This window comes from Athene noctua, chromosome 15 (assembly GCF_965140245.1).
Source record: "Athene noctua chromosome 15, bAthNoc1.hap1.1, whole genome shotgun sequence".
Classification (NCBI taxonomy): domain Eukaryota; kingdom Metazoa; phylum Chordata; class Aves; order Strigiformes; family Strigidae; genus Athene; species Athene noctua.
In genome coordinates this window covers 16,319,348-16,339,884 of record NC_134051.1, presented here as the reverse complement: position 1 = coordinate 16,339,884, position 20,537 = coordinate 16,319,348, and the positions used below count along the sequence as shown (strand labels likewise).

The following is a 20,537-nucleotide window of genomic DNA, read 5'->3' as shown; positions in this document are numbered from 1 at the left end:
AAGAACAGAGTGGACAGTCAGATTAGGTACATTTCAACTGGTTTATGGTTATACTTAAGGTGATTCCTTTGTATTTTCAATGAACCACAGGATATCAAGATCCTGTCTCATTAGATTCAGTATTTGCCGTGATTGATGCTGCATAAACTTCTAGCTCCCAATTGCCCAGGACAGTTAACCAGGGTCCTTCGCTTGTACGCACCCACAGGTGGCTGTAACCAGCTGTAGTGTGTTGGCTGCACAAGTGATAGCACTCACTAGGATTTGCCTGAAGAAAGAGTGAGCACAATAATATGAGGACAACTGTATTTCATCCTCCATCTCGTCAAAAAGTATTTCAGTGGGAGCAGAACCCAAGAGCAGCCAGAGGTAAGGTAAATTCCTTGGGATGCTGGTGGGCAGCAGCTGCTGAGCTGGGAACAGCACAGAGCTATCCCGAGACCAGCACACCTCCCCTCACACCCTCTCGCAGCAAAAGTCCAAGACTTCCACCTGCTTACAGTATCTCGCTTATCTAACTCTTTTTGTTTAAAGAACAGAATAAAAGAGATGGAAAACTCTCCCCAGCTCACAGTGAGCCTGGACAAGCAATGACAGGTCCCAGGCAAGTATCCTCTGGGAGCTCTTCCCAAGCAAAGATGAAGATGATGGTTGAAGATGATGGTGATAATTAGCACATCTAATCAGGTCCAACTGTTACCCAGTGACTTAAGTGCAGATGTATTATTGGCTAATGACATCAATTATTTAAATGACCATCACCCACAGTGCTGTTCACTCTGCTTTGGTTCTCCCTGGTACAACCCAAAACATCCACATGACAGGGGCAGCAGGACGAGGGGGGATTCTCACGAGCACCCACCATGCCCACACTATCACGGCTGCAGGCACAGGGCCCTGAGAACAGCATGAGAAGGGCATGGAAACAGTGAGGGCGAAGTGCTGTTGCAGTGGCCCTGGGAAACCCTGCCTTAGCAGTGGGGGAAAGGTCCGTGGTGCTGTGAGGAGCGGGCCCACAGCACTGCCAAGGCTAAAGGCTGGAAGGGATGGAGCTGTGCTCTGCAGCGTTGGCCTGGCCTGTGCCCCACTCCCCGGGGGCAACCACGGCCCCTCCAACACCAAGACACACTCTATAATAGAGATGTAACCTTACCTGAAATGTAAGCCCACACTAAGTCTAAAGATTGTCCATGCAGCTTCAATTCCTTGCGCGTGCAAATCCACAGGTTACAGAGCACCGTGCCTGATGTAAGTCTGGGGGACAGAGCTCACACCAGCCCCTGCACTGCCTGTACCCGGGCAGGACACGGCAGCCTCTCACCAACCAGACACGGTGGGGACGGGCTGTTACAGCCATCCCCGGGCCGCTGGGCAGCAATGGCCCAGAGCTGAGCCAGCCCCAGGCACGGCTCCAGGCAGATCATGAATCATCACTCCAGGACCAGCAAGGTCACTGCGCTGAGCCAGCACAGGCCTGGGGTGTGACGCCCAGCATCTTGCCTTGCTTTCAGTCTCCAAACTGCTTTCTGCACGAGCTACCAGCCCACAAACCCTGTTGTTTCTGATCACTCCCTGTTCCTTCATCACGCCTCCATTAGCCAAGGCTGGGAACTCTCTTCTTGGATAGCAGAGGCAACATTTAATACATCACATCCTATTCTTGCTAAACACACTCAATCACAGTAAACTTACGTATTTCCCAGATCAAGTACTGAACAGGGAACAAACTGTCCCTTCCAGCACTTGCTCTCAAGCTCTGCAACTCAGCTCTTCCTTCAGTGCTTTTGCAAGCCTGAAGCTCTCCCTCTGCCATTATTTCCATGCTGGCACATCCCATGTGAATTTATTCCAGGATTTATTTCATTTTGGCAGAAAATATTTATACCAAAACATGAGAAATATTTCATGTGTCTTGTGTCTAAGCATCTTAGGGCTCATCTACAAGGCAAATGGGCTTATACAGGGTCATACTATTATAAAGAGCAGTTATACATATGTAAATCCCTAGGCACTTTTAAGAAGTTCTCCCTTTTTCAGTCTCCTCTCACATCACAAAACTTCAGCCACAATTATGGGTAAGTTTGTTCATGTGCAACTTTGAGCCTTTTAAGGCTACTGAAATCCCCTGAAATATTTATGTGGCTCAAGTGTTACTCAGAACAATTAGTTCCCTGTGTTTTCTCCCTAATCAACATTTTCAATAAAGAAAAACAGTTCACATTACAGAGATCTATAACCATGGAAATTTATGAGGCATACAAGTATTGGCAAAGAAAAAAATAATCCTCTGAGGATGTTTCATCTGCCAGCATTACAGAAACCACTCACAAATAACTTAATCCTTATGCCAGCATCATGAGGCACCCACAGACCCCAGACTCCTTTTCGCCAGGCTCAGCTCTATTTTCTGGCTATCCCAAAGCACAGGCCATCTCCCAGTCTTGCTCTCTGACACCTATGCATATTTTTAAGCATCCTAGTCTGATAACCCAAGTATATTTCAATTAGATCTCTCAGAAATCAATTAAACAAAAGGTTTGTGATTGCGATGTCATTAGGAACCTGCATCAATATCAACGACCGACAGATATACAATTTACTGAAATACTTTAGTCAACAGAAAATCCTCTGTATCTGACACAAGAGTGAAGAAAATGCTCACTTTCTGTTGAGGAACAAAGAAATGCTTTTGATTTCTATTAAAGCCTCCTCCTGTTCTATCCTGTCCCACAGACTTCTCAGGCTTCAGCGGCACAACTTCTTCCCTACACAAGGAGCTGCACCCACAAATAGGTTTTTCTACCACAGCAAAGTTTTAAAACTACATTCCACCTGCATGAAAAGGTTAACAACGGGCTTCATCACTCCAAAGGCAGCTTGATGAAACATATTCAGCCTGTGCTGACAGGGCACTCAAGAGGTACAGAAATGCACATTCCATTAAAATCAAACAAAAGAGAATAGTTTTACACACACACACACACTCTTAAAGACAGGAGATGGGTTGACAGGCCTAAATTTTAATGGAGAAGGTTCATATATATATATATATATATATGTGCTTATAGATCACTGGCCCATTTAACAGCTGCATTTCTAGTTTCCTTCTCTCCACCATATTTCTCAACCCAATTCACAGTACATCTCACCATGCTGTACACAGGCTTGTGCTTGTGACCCTGAGACCTTCCCTTCAGTGTCCTCATTTCCTCAGCTCTAAAGCAAAGATAACAACCTCCTTTGTAGCAGCACAGTGAGGACCAGCTGTGTCTGTACTTTGTATACAAAACCCTGACTGAGCCGCAGAGGTTCATCAGGCTGACGATAGCCAGCCTTGGTTCTCTGCTCAAAGCCAGGGTCAGCCTCACTCCAGTCTGGATCACACCACTGGAGAGGAACCAGACCTGAAAAGACTTCTTGCAAACCAGCTTAAGAGAGGGAGGTAATGCTGCCTCACCTTCCTCTGCCAGTGGGAAGCGTGCTGTGCCTCCTCAGCCTGCGTCTGGATTGTTACTGCTGAGCCCGTCCCAGCACCTGCCCTTCCCCGGGCTGATGTCTCAGCGAGCAGAGTGCAGCACACCCCCTGCCAGGGTGCCTGTCCTGAGACCAAAAAAACCTCTCGGCAAGAAATCCCATTCTGGTTTTGGTGAAAAGGAGATTGAGGCAAAGGTTCTTCACGCTCAGCATCTGTGAATGCTGCTCACAAGCAAAAGTCATACTCACGCTCCACTGGGAGGCAAGTGCTTCATCAACACTATAAAATTAATGGTTAGTCCTTGACTCTTAAACTGAAATCCTCTTAATCTGTTTAACTAAAGTCTATAGGACAAGCACCACATAAATACACATATTGCACAAATCGATTTTTCCTTGCACAACCGAACTACTTGCAAAACAGAGAATACATAAGCAAGCACACACAACCAAACTACTTGCAAAACAGAAAATGCTGCCATTTTACCTTACGTCTGGTTAGAGCTCTCCTCAGCGCAGTCCTGGCAGCACAACTATCCCCACTGCGAGCTGCAGCTTTAGATGGATCTGTGTGGTCTACTGCACTGACAAACAGGTCGTCCCTATATGGTGTAATCAAATTCGTGACTGCGTGAATAGTAGTAACAGAGCCAAAGCACACTCCCACGGCTCACAGCCTCCAGAACTGCTCCAGGGACAGCAGCCACTCCAGTGAACACTCTGAGCCCTTTGGAAACTACACATTATACAAATCCTCCATCACGTCCTCTTGTGTGACAGTCTGGAAAACATCACTGATAATAAGCTTTAGACTTTTAGGAAAAAAGTTCTTTTTAGTCTCCAAAAATGGCTTACAGCACAATAGTCCAGCAAGTCTACTGTGGGCAATGCATTGTTCTTAGCCGACTAATGAGAAAATGGACCTACAGGGAGTTTAATTGCTTTTCCCCGATTACCATGTGTGCACAAACTAGTCTTTCTTGCTCAGCACATCCACTCTCTGCGTTCAGAGCCAGTTAAATGGCAAAAGGAGTCATATTGTGTTTTACTGCCTGCAAAACTGCAGTGCCAGCACGGGCACATGTGCGAGCCTGGATTTCGTGCCCACTTACACATCAACAAAACTATTTACCACGCTGTGATTTCGAGAGCCATGGCTCCAGTGATGTGCTGGAAGTGTACAGAACAGGACAGAGCTGTCCAGAATCCCAGATGCTGTTGCTGTTATTTATGTCTATGTGTTAATGTTCAAAAGCAAACACGGGCCAAAGCAAAGGAAGAGGCAACGCAAGCTTTTCAGGGAAAGTAAAAATCAACACAGTTGAAAAACAGCAGATGAATCTTGAGGCATGTATGTTCTTCAGGTATAAACTAAAAATCAATATAGAAGCACTTGTTTAATAGAAACTTGTACTAAGAACTTTATTACAGCAGTCGCTACCCCAAAGAGCTGTATCTACTTCAATTGCAAGCCCAGAGGGAATGGGACACACAAGCAGAGCAAACACCGCACACAGCAATGGTGGCGAGTACCTGATGAAAGACTATTTTGATTCAATTTACCTGTTAGGTCACGTCCTAACGGCTACATGACCTTAAGGAGTTAACATTTTCCAGATTTGCTCATGGGGAGCTGAGAGCAGCCTCCCACTGCAAGTAGCCACACACCAGCAGCACAATGGGGTAACCAGACCTCCCTGCTAGTGCCAGGGCTCCTGTACCAAGCCTGGTGGAAGGAGCTAAGAAAACAGCCAAACCTAGAAAACCATATGTACTGAGGGCTGGGAGCTGGCAAGCAGGGAGGGGGAGTGGGGGGCACCAACAGCCAGCTGGCAGTCTTGGCAGGGATGGATGAAACCCAAAAGCAAGCTGGGCTTCTGCCTGCCACACACACCCAGAGCGCAGGGCAAGGAGCCCAGCTGGGAACAAGCCCTGCACACACACCATGGGACACTCCAAGGATGGACATACATCAGGGTTCTCCAGGGAAGCGTTTTCATATGCAAGATTCGCAGCCCAACACCCTGCCCTGCGAGCTGGGACCCAGAGCTTCTCCTGCCAAAAGCAGGCAGGAGTCACACTTGCAGCCAGGAGGAAAGGGCTACTGGGGTCCTCTTTCCTACAGCAGCCCCAAGCACTGGGGTGCAGTCCTTCCCAAGAGGATTTAACACAATACACAAAGGGCCTGTGCAGGAGTGACACAAAGCTGGGACTGACCCACATCCAAGAGAGATTCGAGATCAGCAAGAAAAAGACAGGGAAATGTGTAACAGTGCCTTTGTTACTTTTATCTAGACCAAAGTTTTGTATGAAACCTGGTGTCACACGCCTAAGAAGCCTCAGGTAAGCTTGCACGTCTCCCTGCCTCAGGAGCAAGCCATAAGTCTGGAACAAGTCATGTCATGGCACTGGGAAGCCAGGTACGTGCACGTCTGGTGGGTTCACCCTGGTGTTGGTGGCCAGGAGATCCCAGGCTGCATGGCTCCACATCCGCGGGGCTCCAGAGAGAGCGAGCGAGCCATCCTCAGGATCTGTGCCACACAAGAGGCAGCACTGCAACCCAGCCACACTAAAATGTTTAAAACCAAATTCAGTTAGGATCCCAGGCCCCAATTATAGCCGCCTAGCAAAAACACATTCCTCCCCATGGGGCTGTGATAAACACCAAGACAGCTCCACACTACCTTTGTTTCTTATTTTATCATTCTGGGAGGATTTTCAGGAGAGGTTTGTCTACATGAAAAGCCTGAGGGATGGAAGGGTGGGAAAGGTCAGCGTGTGAAAAACTGACAGTGCAGGCAGCAGTATGTTGACATCGTGACCCTGGGATGCTGCCGGCAGTGCCTGAGCAGCAGCTCTGCCAGATTCAGCCTGGCCCAGTTCCAGCAGTGAATTTCCTTCCTGAAGTCGCTGCTACTGTGGGTAAAAGACACTGCAGTACCTCTCAGGGAGAGAGACCTTTCTTGCCTAAACCTGGTACTAAGGAAAAGTAAAAATAAAATTTTAAAAAGTAATGCATCAGAAGGCAGTGGAGTTGCACAGATATATATACATATAAAAATACATTTTCTCCTCTGGAACCTGTGTTCTAAACATCAGTGAGAATAGTTTTTAAGACTCTGACAGAGTTCCTGGGAAAGGGAAAAGCAGCCTCCCTGCATGGAAACAAAGCACATGTTTATTCAGAAACTGAGACTTGTGTAAGATCACTTTTCAGACGCACTTTCCATACCACCATAAAGCAGAAAGTGAGCACAAACACTCACTCTGTTTACTCTCTCCCCTACCTGCAAAATGAAAAACACACTACATGAACTCCTTCCACCAGTCTCCGACACAGAGGCACTATGAAAAGGCCATCATCACATTTCATAATCCCCCATTGCTAGATTTTCTCTAAATATCGGAGGAAATAAGAGTCACAATCTACACAGCCAAGTAAATTCTGCCTTTCTGGCTGCTGTCAGGAGAGCTCCTGGTCTGGACATGCCACCGCACAGACAGGCACTGCCTTGCTGAGCTGGGTGAAAAGATCTGAATCATTTGTTTACAATGCAGTAAAAGGTTTAAGTTTTGTAAACAGTAAATTCTTTTAGGTTGGCAGTTTCATTTACGCTTTTAAGTAATTGTCAAGAAGTTGCAATAGTGCCCATGATTTAATCAAGTAACTGACATAACTGAAAACAAGCAAATGCCTTTGACCAGCCTTCTTGAAACCATATCATGGAGAGAAAGCCACCAAACAATAATCACTGAGAAGGAAGGAGCTCATAAAACAGTATAGTTCAAATCACTAGAGTGCCTTGGCCAACCTGACTGGCTGCACAGTGCAAACAAACCAAGCATTAAATGAGTACTAATATAAAAAGAAAATTCCTCCCCAACTGGACAGGCAAGATCAAATGTTTATTTCCTGGACAGAGACAACTCTTTGTCTGGACAGTCTCTTAAACAGCAAACGGCAAAGAATGGGAAAGCTGGAGAAAAGCATTGCTCCTGGAAAAGTTTTAAGATGCAGAGTTGTGCCTGAAGGAAAGCAGTGTGACTCCTCGTGTCTATCTCTCGAGCTGCCACCACAGAATACACCACAGAATACACCGTCCTTCCCACCCTGCCCAGAACCAGCCCTGGGAAGGCAAGGGGAACATCAGATGATGGGTTGACTACAAACCTCCTTACACCTTATCCCAACAGTCAACTGCATAAACAGCCTTTTGGAAGCAGAGGCTCACACTCTGATTCTCAGAATTTTATTTTTTTTCTTACAGTTAGTCATCAAAACACTGCAATTGCAGCAGGCAGCTGTGTCTCCACGCCAACTGGCAGCCTGTCCTCCACCACGGGACAAATACACCACTGCTGATGTGACACGCAGCACGTTACACACAGCTGAGCAAGACAGAGACCCACTGCTACAGGCTCCTGCAGCTCAGCGGTGTCTCACGGCTGCAGCACCATCAACACTCAATGCAGCTTGGCTGCCCACCCTGCCTTCACAGCAGGCCCCAGCGCATTAGCTCACAAGCTCCCACTCAAAGTAGCACCAACACGTACTTTGCTTTCCTTCTTGGGATCAGCCTTAGCTCTTAATGCTCTGCCACTTCCAAAGTCATATGCTGCTCATGAGGCATGGCAAAGGACCAGCGTGGTTTAATATTCAAGAGAAACTACCAGGTCAAGGTTCTCTGTTTTCCTTCGTTCCGCACAAAGCGGTCTGTGATCAGATCAGGCACGGAGCCATCAGGGTAAGGAACACGGTCGTGCAACATGGTGCACACAGGCTTACTTGCTTTTTCCAGAAAACTGTAACAGAGCCTTTCCCAGCAGTGCTGTTCGCAGTGGAAAACCACCCAGGGATTTAACTGCAGGTTAGTTTGTTTTCTCTGTGCCTTTATCCCCCCACTATCTGATCACCTTTCAAAGGGAAGCTGCAGCTCAACCCCAACTTTAACTTCCCAGACCCTGTTGCTAGGTGAAATGTGTGGTCACAAGGCACTAAACAGAATTACTGCCCAACCAGCTCAGCAAAAACCCAAAGGCTAAATTCACATTTGCTGTCCTTGAAACACCCTGGTATTTAAACATCTGTGGAGACCTTCACCCTATCTCCAGCTCCTCCCTGGAAAAACGCAGAATTCAAGGCAAGTGCTAGATTAACCTGCAGAGCCTAACACACACCACAGATAACAGGTCAAAAATTTAATGTTCATTTCCTTTAGATTTCTATTCAGTTTCCAAATTACATTAATAATGCAGCAACCTCTTAATGTGAGTGTCATTACCCCCAAGATAATCGTTATCTAAAAAGGATTTCTTAGGTTACTTCATTTATCTATATTTTAAATCGACCCAATGAAAAAACCAGCTGTGCAACAGCCTCAAACCAATGGCAAACAAAGAACCGGTAAACCTCTGAAATCAGTAAGACTGTAGCATCAGAGGAACCACACAAATGAAACCTGACTTAAGGGAAGTGGGAGGGGGGTTTGCAGGCAGCTGAAGCCCTGTCCATTAGCACGAGGTCAGGCTCCGAGGGCAGAACCCACACCCCATTTACCCGTAAGCCCTACAGCCAAGCCTGAGAAGATAGGACCCGCATGGTACTTTACAGCTTCCCTGGGGGAGAGCAAACAACAGAAGCACCACTTTAGTGTACTCCACGTGCCCCCAAAATGACAGAAATGAAAGCTAAGTCAGTGTCTTTTCTGCACCACGCAGAGACAAAGAAAGTGTTGGTTTGGTTCCTCTCCCAGACGTGCCTCACAGCTGCCACCGAGGCGGGGATGGTGCTCTGAGGTGCCACCTCATGACAGAGTGCTTCCCATCTCTGCATCTTCTGTTGCTTAATGGTTTGGGTTTTTTTCTTAGTAACCAAGCTGAGGGGAAAAAAAAAAAAGCAAAGCCTTCCTCCACAGTGATCTCCGCCGTGCCTGTTTACAAAAACCAAGAGGCAGCTGTTTATTTGCAGAAAGGGGAGACTGTGCAAGAAGCAATGCAGCAGCAGGGAGAGTTCCACGCCCTGCGTGCAGCACTGTGTGCGGGAGCTGCACAGACACCACTCCCTGCCCCTTCCCGTGCTCTTCCCGAGAGCATCAGCTGTACCACACAAAGCTACATCCACACCCATGTCACGAAAAAGAACAGGCACAAAGAAAAAAACCTGAAACTGCTACCTAGCTAACAGAGGTTGGCTCAGAGGAACAAAATTACGGAACTGAAAGGGCAGAGAGCAGTGGCTGCCTCACCCGGGCGCTGAGCGAGCAGCCCCCCCAGCCCCCTGAGACCGTGGGACGGGCACGGTGGGAGATGGGTGCGGGAGGCAGAGGAGATGAAGATTAGTGATGTGTCCAGGGGCTGCCTCAGACGTGAGGAAAAGGCAGTATCAGACTGAGACAGAAGGAATCAAAACAACCGTCTTTACCCTGCCCTGAGAGAAAAGAGAAAGCAGTCAGTCAGATGAAAGCTTTCTCCTTCTCATTTTATCTGAACTACATCACGCAAACCCAGATCACCGCTCTGCATCACTCATTTCTCTATACAACATTGCAGCTGTTTCTTTTTATTTGGTTCTCCACATCAACCTGTTGCAAAAAGCAGGATTTGAGGTTTGTTTTTTTAAAAACTGTTGTGCAGAAAAAAACCCAAATATGCCATTTCACTCCTTTTCCTCCTCAAGGATTGCTGTGCAAGTGCTGTTCCCAGCCCCACTGCCTGCCAGCCCCCAGGAGAAGGCAGCTCCCCACCTCAGGGAAGGGATGTCATCCCCACTGCCAGGGACACGCTCCCCTCCCCTGCTCCAAGGTGGAAGTTGATGGGTTTTGCACTTTTCAAACTCAATTTCTCTCCTTAGTCTCTGTTAGAAACCTTTCAGATGAGGGGCAGATTAGCCATCAGCTCTCGCCACCAACATCTAGAATATTTATCAGCATAGACTTGAACAGTTACAATCTCATTACATATTGTTAAGGATGATCCTACACAGCCTTCTTCCAAGTTTCAAGCAGTTCCCATCCATGCCAACTCTACCCCATGGGCAGTGATCCAAAACCAGTTCTTGATAGAAACAGGAGTCAAAAATAGATAAAAAGGTGAAGTCAGCAACAGCTTTCAACCTGAAGCCACCCTAGATACTGCTTCTGCACCCCACAAAATGGAAGCAGGGGAAGGATTTCTGTACTTCTGCCACTGCCAGGCTTAGCACCAAGAACAACCCTGGCCATTGCCTGTTGGTCCCATCACCCAGAAATAACCCCCCAGACCATATTTCATCCAAAGAACCACATTTCACATAGTGTAATACCAGCACGGTCTGGCAGTTTGCTGTAAGGGGGCTGTACTAGCAGTAGATACTCATACTCATGGTGTGTTTAGCTCTTCAAGTGTATATAAAGACTGAATTCACCAAAAATACACCATTCTACCCAAAAAATAACAATCATAAGAGAAGACAGAAGTCAGCACTACCTGGCCTTATCTGGCTACTTTCAAATCACTTGTATGCAAATATTTCTGTGCTTACATGCATGCGTGTAAAGGAGGGGATGATGCTGGTGACAGAAGCTCAGGGCAGCGGAGAGGGTGGCTGCAGCCAGACACAGGTGTGCAGGACATGGGGGACAGCGAGGCAGCACAACCACGAGGTTGGTCACGTCACATGTGGGTGTCACAACACACACAGGCCTGTGGGATGAGCTCCAGCCTCAGCTCTGCCCCTGCAAAGGGCCACTCACAAGAAATGTGTTTTCTCTTCTTTTACACCCCCACATAGCATGTGAAAATACACCCATTGCCAGAGAACAGTCACATCTTCCCTGCATTTCCTCTGGCGCACACAATTTTCTTCTGTAAACACACAAAGTCTTCATATATGCATACTTCAAAAAAATCCTTACTACATGTTAGTTAAGGCTCTTCAGATTTAACAAGATTCTAAGCTGCATTTGTGAAAGTGCAAGCCCTCTCAGCTACATTCACGGCACTTACTACGTTTTATTATTAATGATCAACAGAAGGAAACAAAATGTTTCCCAAACATATTATGCATCTGCAAAACAATAATCAGAAGGTAAAGGTTAAGAACAGCAGTTCAAAAAAACCCCTTCTCAACCTCACAAAAAGTAATGATCTGGAGGGTGATGTCAGAGCAGTCTTAAAATTTCCTCAGACTCTCCAAGAAATCAAATCTGGCACCACAAAAGGTTTTGTGAACATTTCTCAGAAGTAGCTCTCAGTTCTAGCCAAAACAGTCAGAAAAGAACTTCAAATCTCCCCCCCCCCCCAAAAAAAAAAAAAAGAGCCAAATTCAGAGGCACACAGCCAAAAATTTAGCTCAGAGGCTTCTCTACAAAAGCAAGAAGTGACATGCACACACATCCAACAGGCAGAAAGAACACAAAATAAGTTATTTTCCCCAGTTTTAATGATTAGAGGTGCCAGCTATAAAAGCAAGCTGTGCACGCCACAACAGACTCTCTAGCAAGACTCTCTACGAAGTTTTGAAGGATCCCTCTAAGCAACCAGTGCTGTTAGACCTTTTTATTCCTAGTGGGAGAAAGCTCTTGTTTAACATGTTTTGTCTTTCTCGTGATTTATAAAAGAAGCAATTCTGAGCTTAGCAAACGGCCCATACCCACTTCCTAAGTAAAAAAAAAAAACAAAACAAAAAAACCCAAAAAAACCCCAAAACAACTAACCAGCCAACCAACCAACAACAACAACAAAAAACAACAAAACAAAGCCCAAAGCACAGGTAAGTGTTAAAAAAAAAGCAACCAAACTAGCCCTGGTATCCGAGATAAACCCAGCGAGAGGGAGGAGGCGAGAGCGGGCGCCCCCGGCTCGGTGCCCGGCTCTCAGCCCGAGCCGCGCTGCCCCACCGCCCCGCCCGACCGCCGCCCCCCCGGGAAGAGCCGCAACCAGGGACCGCAGGGCCCGGTCCCGCTCACCTCGGGCGGGCAGGGCCGGGCAGGGCCGGGCAGAGCGGGCAGGGCCGGGCAGGACAGCGCGGCGGCCGCGGCGGGCCGGGCTGGCGGGCGGCGCTGGCGCTGCCGCGGCGCGCCCAGCGATATAAGGCGGGTGGGCCGGGCCGGCAGCCCCGGCAGCCCCGCTCCGCCCCGGCAGCCCCGGTAGCCCCGCTCCGCCCCGGCAGCCCCGCTCCGCCCCAGCCGCCGCCTCCCCGGGCGGCCCCGGTCCGGGAGCGGTGCCCGGCGGCGGGCAGCGCGGGGCTGGGGGCGCGGAGCCGCGGGAGGGATTAGTGGCGACTAACTGCAAAGCTTGGCTTTTGTGTGTTGAATTTTATTGCAGTTCCCCCGGCGGAGGGCACGGGCGCGGCGCACAGGCGGGCTCGTCTCCTAGTAACGGCGGCAGAGACCACCAGGGTCGGCCCAGAGCCCCTCTGTCAAAAACCCAAACCACCCGGCCAAGTGACAACGGTGTTGAAGAAGGGGTGGTGTGGCCAGAATGTTCGGTAAAACCAGTTGAAGTTCCAGAAGAAAGCTCCTGGTAAATTTTCCCGAATTTTGCAATGAGGAAGGACGAGGAACTGAGCTGCAGTGCGAGGTGATGAGAAAGCCCAGGCATGTGCTCCACAGTAGCATCACCGGCATGTGTTTGGCATCTCCTGGGTGAGCCAGAGCTGCCACAACAGGGCCTGAAGTGGAAGCTGCAGCAGGACAAGTGATGAGACAGTCCAGGACAGTGATGAGGACAAACTCCCAGTGAATTGGTACGGACCTTACCGGGAACGTGCGAATCACCGAGAGATGTTAGGGCAGAGAGAGCTGTCTCCATCCAGTATCCAGTCAGAGGAGTTTTAGCAATGCTTTCATCTGGGCGCAATTTTCCTATCTGGTAATAAACCACAGTATTTTAGATCATAGTTTTGAAAACAGCTTAGGCACTGAACTCTTTCCGGTTCTTTTCCAGCCACAGGTACCAGACAAGCATGTCCTCACACCATTACAAAGGCAAATATACATGTATTCAATATAAATGTAAAATATATAATATAAATATAAATCCATACAAAGAGTGTATACTTCTGTATACACTCTTCTAGCCAACCATAATCATGTAAGAAACAGCATTGCGCAACTTCTGGTAAAACTGCCAGAGACAGATTTCAGCAGGGCTTTTTTTCATGAGGAAAAAGAAACAGAAGCCCTACAACAGAGTGTTTGATCTGAGACAGAGGGGATCTAGAAGAGGTCACACAATTTGAAGTAAGCAGTTTTCTACGTCAACTCCATGGTCATTCTGTTCCACACAAGATCCTACCACTTTGTAAGGTACATAGCAATAGGATTGATGATTTCTGCTTCAAACATCAATTTTATTCCTGGAAATCTTTTCTCTTTCACTTTGTGTGGCCAAACTGACTGATTTTTTCGAGGTGGAGGAGGATGAAGGGAAAGCACTACACAAGTAATCAGTGTTCAGAGCAATCTCCCTGTTCACATGGTCTGGGATTACAGCTGTGCTTTCCTCAAAACTTCAGCACTCATGAGTCATCATCCCTCTTCCCTTCCCCTCTCTCTCTCTTCCCAAACAGAAATGCACAGCCTATGGGAGATACGTGACAAGGCATGTCCACAGTCATGAGGCTGGTTTTCAACACTAGACCATGGGCTTGGGGAACTGTCCTTGGGAGTGGGCATGTGTGTCCCCTGGTATCACAGGTAGGAAATGTGATTTTGCCTGATGCTTTTTTCACCAGCTGCTGGAGACAAGAGAGGTTCCAGCCTCTGTCTAAATTCCAAGTTGCCTACCTCCCCTCCTTTCCCTCAGTACAATTACTCACGACCAGTTAATCATCTTCAGCACGGGTGCCTACCTTGCCCTCTCTGTCCCTGGTGCGGGGCGGCCGGCAGCAGGGTGGCATCGGCTCCTGCCCAGGATGCGGGCCAGCCTGGGAACCCTCCTCAAGGCCACTGCTGTTGGGTTGGGCCAGCAAGGGGCACCTCACAGGTGGGAGAAGGGCGGGCGGTGGTCCAGAGTGTGGGGCTGGCTAGTCCCCTGCTTACTCAGACACAGCTCTGGGCTGTTGCAGGGAGTAAGCACTCCCCTCAGCAGTCCTGGCAGGGAAAAAACAGAAGGATTTCTTGATAGCATAGCATCATCATACAACTTTTCATTCATTTAAAGTATTGAAAGTGCAATTACTTACACAATTTGAGTCAAGGAAATGAGCGTGTAGGGGGGAAATGTATCAGCTAATGTGATTCATTAGTAACGGTGGGTGATACACAATCCTGCGCAGCAGCAAGGATGAGGTGGCTTCAACACCACTTAAATAATTAGATGGGTGCTGGTACTCGACATAGGGCAAATACTGCCCATGTCTATTAGAAAGGCACGAATTAGTCTAGGACAGCTCCACACATCACAAAGGCAATACTGATTACCAATTTTGGCTTCTGGACTGGCTTTTGGAACTATTTAATCTAAAAGATATGGTTGGCACAAGCACAAAGAGCGTAGGCTGGACATGAATGAACTGTGCCTGGAAATTAGAAACAGGCACTTAGTGATTAGAGAAATCAGATTGTAGCAGAGAATAATAGGAGGAAAAATATCCTTAACTCCTGGAATATGTGGCATATTAAGTATGCTTCAGTCCAGAGTGCTCCACTGCACTTTATGTTCTCATATCCAGTTGCAATGCTGACTGGAGATCAAGCAATGCAACACCAATGTGCCAAACCAAAAGCCTGTGATCTGCCTTTCACTTAAAGCTGTTTACTATACAAGGTACAGTCATTCTATTTTATAAGATCAATTTTTTCACACCACGTATCTGACAAGTTATTGTGTGCCCTCGCTATCTTAATCATCTGTAATTTTGAATCATGCTTCAGATGAGTTCTGTTCAGTTTGCAAGGAGTAGGAATTGAGGACATCTTTGCCATTCTCAGATAAATCATAGCAGCAAGACCAGGGGAAAAACAAGTGGTCATAAATAAACAAATCTCCCTCTGTGGTTAGGGTTTAGAATTCAGTTAATGCTAATTACAGATACAAATAGCCTTGCAAATGCTTTACAGAGATTTGAAATAATAAAAACAAAGTCTCAAAACGCCATATAGTCATCAGTAACACAGTGTAATAAAAGTAGCACTAACACAACCTTCTCAACAACAACTTCATCAAATATCTTTCCATCTTCCCCTCAGGGGGAGGATTTAGCCCCCAGACTCAGTTATCAAACAGAGCATTCTTAACGGTAGGGTGAGAAATGAGTTCCAGAGCCTCACAGCCAAACTTGGGACACTATGTCGTGGACAAGGAGTAAGTCAGCTCCAGGTTGTAATCTCCTCCCATTTTGTACTCCTGGAAGGTGTACCAAACCCCTACCAAACAGGTATTGTTTAACTCTTAATTTGGCCAGCTGGCTATTTCACTTGGCTAGTGATATACTCAGAGCTGTCATGAGCTGGCCTTTAGCAGGCTTATCTTCTTATGTTCATTCTTCCTTCTACTAAAACAGTCCCAGGTTCCTCCTCCCATGATCTAGGTGACATTTAGTTGTCTTTATTAGGAAGCAAGGGACTTCGTACCAGTGCAGGAATCACCCGTGAACAGTTTGGCAGAAGGTATAATCCATCTAGTCACCGAAGATAATTTTTTCTCTTGACTATGATGTCTTCAGGTTCCACTCCTTCTAAAGGAAGATTATCCTTATCATGAGCAGAGGAATCTTTTAATGCATGAAATCAGCTACCAAATATTTTAGGGTCAGTCAGGTTGTCTGTCCATTGGTCCTGAGCCAGTCACCTAATCCTGAGCTCTCAAACCTGTTCTTTCAGATCACTTGTTTTCCCAGCCAAAAGCATAGTTTTTTACTTCAGGAAAAATAACGTGTATGGATTGTTCTGAAGTGGAAACACAGAAAAGCTGAGCTTTTCAGCAAGGTAAGCTCCACTGAAATTGTGGTGCTTTAAGACCAGCATGTCTTGTCTTCTGTGTGTTTCTACTTCACATGCAACAGGCATCCTTAAAATAACCCAAACCCCATTCTAGTAGGAAAATAAGGCCTTAAAGAAGAACTGTTTACTCTGCCATTTGCTTTTTATTTTGTAAATACTGACTACCTATGAGAAATAATATATTCTCTTCTGCTCCCTCTTCAGTTAGCAAATTCTATCACTTACTCCTATCATTTTATCACTTACTCCAAATTCTATTATGTACTCTCAATCATTATCACATGTTGCCTCACTGACCACTCTATTTGCCCAGCTGCTCCGTGAAGACTCACATCCTCAAGCTGCCTCAGCCTCTGTCCTCCCTGAAAGTTTCACCGATATTTTCAGTTGATGCCCTAGCAGACTCAGCGCTGCAGTCACCCTCAGGCCTGTTTGCCATAAGAAGTCAAGAAGCCAGCTTCATTTCTGTCCTTTACAGGGATCCACATGTGAGCTTGTGCCAAGTTCTGCATTATGCATGCTGGAGGGTCAGGCCAGGAACTGATATGCAAAGAGCATTAACATTTGAAGACAAGATGCAGCATCACAGCTGAAGTTTCCTTTCTAAGGTACGGTGTGTTACGGAGAAGTTAATCCACAAGAATGATGCAGGGCACAAAGCAATCGTTAAGCATTGAACAGTGGTTACCCTTGTGAGGATACAAACTCCAGCATGCCACCAGAGACACTAACACACTACACCTCACTAGCATATAGCGTTGAACTAGGAAACTACTTTTTGGAATACAAAATGTAAAAACAGCTGCTCAACAAACATATAACTATGGCATTTATACAGATTTCCAATTTTAAACGGGAACAGAGATCAAACTGACTCATATTTTACTATTTCTGACAAAAATATGATCAAAAGATGGCTGCTAGTTAACCAGTCAGACTACTAAGCCAGTCCTTGACAAATGTAGCATATATATCATGTTGTGTTATCTGCTGTTATTTAAATACATTTGTTTTACCACACACTGGATGATAATATTCATCATTCACAATGATGAATAATGATGATAATGATCACATAATTCATAATTATGACACGCTGATAAATAATTATAGAAAAAAAAACAAAAAACAAAACAACAAAATGGAAGCTATGCTCTGTCCAAATGAACACAGAGCAAAATATTTATTGTGAAAAAAAAGCCTACAAAACAATTCTACCACACAAGTTGTTTTCGTGACCTGCCTCAACTGATGGCAACTGCCTGGAAGAAAACCACAAACATCGAGTGTGTGGACAGCAGCAACCTGAACGCATGACAGCTGTAGCTGTTAGGAGCTGAAATACAAAGGCTGGTGATTTTTGTGGGCAGTTTATGGTAATGTGTTTCTTATTCCCTCACTACCTGGCCATCTTCAGAATACAGACCATTCTCCTCTTTTCCCAGTTCGTTTACTCTGTTTAGATCTCAAACTGCACACAGAGGTCATGTCTGCGTTTAAACTTTAAATCCTGCAAAGAGCTCTGTTCATGATCAGTTGATTCTCTGTGATAGCTGTGATTAAACCAGTATAAATATCTTTATACCAGTGTGATAGCTGTGATTAAACTGGTATAAATATCTTCACATCCCTAGGGCTGAGATTACTATCTCTTTTGGAAAAAGACTGGCTCTTACTAGCTGCATGAATTGTCTGGACATCTAGATTCTTCCAAAATGCTTGTAAATGCAACATCCTGCGCTACAAGAACAAACTGTCAACAACTGGATTTTTTTTTTTTTGGTGAAAAAATGTTTAGATAAAAATCCCCGTGGTGCTAGAACTATTAAGTGAAAGAAAACAGAGATGGAAAAGAATATGATGGAGAGAGATCAGTACAAGACTCCAAAGTTCTAGCATCTAGAGAATTCTCTGTACTTCTGTATACAGAAATCTGCAGTGGAAACTGCATTCACAGTCTGTGTAACGAGATACTATTTCCTGTGTTTGTGATCAGGGTGATATATGGGTTAGAATATTTGTGTTTGTTTCATTTTGGGCATTGATCCCATTAGCATTTTCACTCCCACACCAGGGAGAGAAAAATGCATTCTCCCAGCTACATTTCTTAATGTATGATTACTTGTTCCAATCTACAAGACACAACTAAAGGCACACTCCTTTGTCTGCATCTCTGTCCTCATTTTCTCTTAAAAAACAATGGATATAAAATCTCATGCATACATTATCTCAAGTTTTCTGAAAACTAACAATGGCAAGTTAGATCTGGTGAAACAAGGGTGTTTTTACAGGTTAGCAAGCCTGCCACTCTTGAAAGTCTGCCAGGTTTAAATATTTAATGATTAGACATGGCATTCATCCTCCTAATCAATACTTTTTTTAGATACAAGTCTGAAGAGTCTCAGAAAGTGCAATCAGGCAGTGCTGGAGACCTGCAGAGGCTTCTCACACCAAACACTAAATAGCTACACTTGGAAGGAAATGAATAGGAGAGGCAGAATTCTCTGCCCTGTTCCATCAGAGGCACAATGAAGCCATAAAAGGGGGTAGATTGCCTTGAAAGAAATTGGCTTTTATAAAGCCTTTTCTTTATATCTTTCATGTTGGTGGCATTTTTTACTTAGAATTAAATGAAATGGAAACTTTTACAAAGTTGAAATAGGCAAAATTTTTTTCTTGGAAGACAGTGAACAGGTCTAAGTTCCACACGTGCAGAAGAACATTACAGAGATGTCTGCTTACAGACCCGGCACATAGAAACCAGGCAGTGGATGCATGTAGAAGTATGCATGGGGTTTGGGGTTGGCCAGGCAGTAGGCTACACCATTTGTTTTAGAACCACATGGAGTATGTGTGGGCTGATGTACTATCAGTGACAGAAAGTCAGAAAAGTGTGTCTGAAGTCACCTGAAGAACTTGAGTATTCTCAGCCAAATGCTTCTCCTTCCCTGACTGGGGTTCCTAACCCTCCCTCCGTTCAGGAGCCCAATATTTATCCCATTCCTTTCTGCAAAACAACAGCCAAAGGAGGGTTGGTGCTTCTCCCTTATTTAGTAGCTGAAGGGACAGGACACTCAAGCTGAACGTGAGAACCTCCAAGGTGAATCCCAAGGGAGACAAGACCAGTCTCTCAACTTGTCTCTGTTGGCCCAAATAGACTGTACAAGTCATCTTGAGGACTGGACTCCCCTCATCCAGAAAATTCCCCTTATCATTGACCAATACTGTAATTCCTTCACAACTGGATTCATAAAAATTGTATTATTCTTAGCAAAAGGGATTGCATCGACAAAGAGCTCCAAGACTGAAGACCACATAGATCCATAAGTGATACACATGCCAGATGTAGGCTCAAATCAGCTCAGACAGAGGGAACGGACTAACCCCTACTTCTCCCATATCTTCGGTGGAGTGTTGACATCTTTTATTGCAGAGAATAGTTCCTAGGAAATTATTTTGCTCTGACTGAAGCCAATAATAAAATTTTTATTGTCTCTCAATGAGATTCAATCGAGGCTAATAATGCATTCAACAGCTAGAGAAAAAAATTGTGAGGATGGCAATGTTAAGAGATAATGCTGCTCTCTATCCTTGGATTTCTTTTCTGGGCCCCATGGATGTGAGTTTAACCATGATAGCTCATTAGCACAGCTTTCCTTTGGGCCCAGAGTTTTATATTCTGTATTTGACACTTAGATCATGATGCAAATATTCATGTCTAAACAAAAGAAGGGGTTTGTTCTGTGATGACTCAAAAGGCATCAAAAATTGGTTTGAAAGAATTCTGTTTTGCAGGAAGAGGGGAATGATGTATACAAGGATAAAAACCTCTCTTTACAGAGCAACAGGATTGATCTGGCTTATTATACCCACCCAATAAATAGTGGTGCTGTTGGTTTTTTTAACTGCACTTGTCCTTATGAAAGAAGCTTGTTTATGCTTTCCACAATGTTCACATGTTCTTTTTATGGCACTTCATATTTCTCTGCTGCACAACAGAATAAAGACTAGGAAAAAACGTAGCTGTGCTTTATTTCAGAGCGCTGTACAATAAAGACTATTATACAGTCCTTTGGGTTAAGTCCAGGACAGTGACAACTGATGTCCTCTTTTTGCAAGGAGATGAATAGGATGAGTTGA

General features: G+C 45.6%; 1 protein-coding gene across 3 annotated transcripts in view; it reads right to left on the bottom strand.

The window, feature by feature from the left end:
• The window catches only part of CARHSP1 (calcium regulated heat stable protein 1), a 33,249-nt gene extending 20,726 nt beyond the window's left edge, over nucleotides 1-12,523 (bottom strand). Inside the window, exon 1 of one of the 3 annotated variants that reach the window (XM_074919060.1) lies at nucleotides 12,420-12,523. The gene's annotated coding sequence lies outside the window, so the exon portion shown is untranslated. Of the gene's footprint in view, nucleotides 1-1,153; nucleotides 1,339-3,961; nucleotides 4,248-12,419 lie in introns of those variants that run through there. The other 2 variants (XM_074919061.1, XM_074919063.1) reach the window with 2 other exon arrangements.
• Between the last annotated feature and the right edge of the window lie 8,014 nt (nucleotides 12,524-20,537).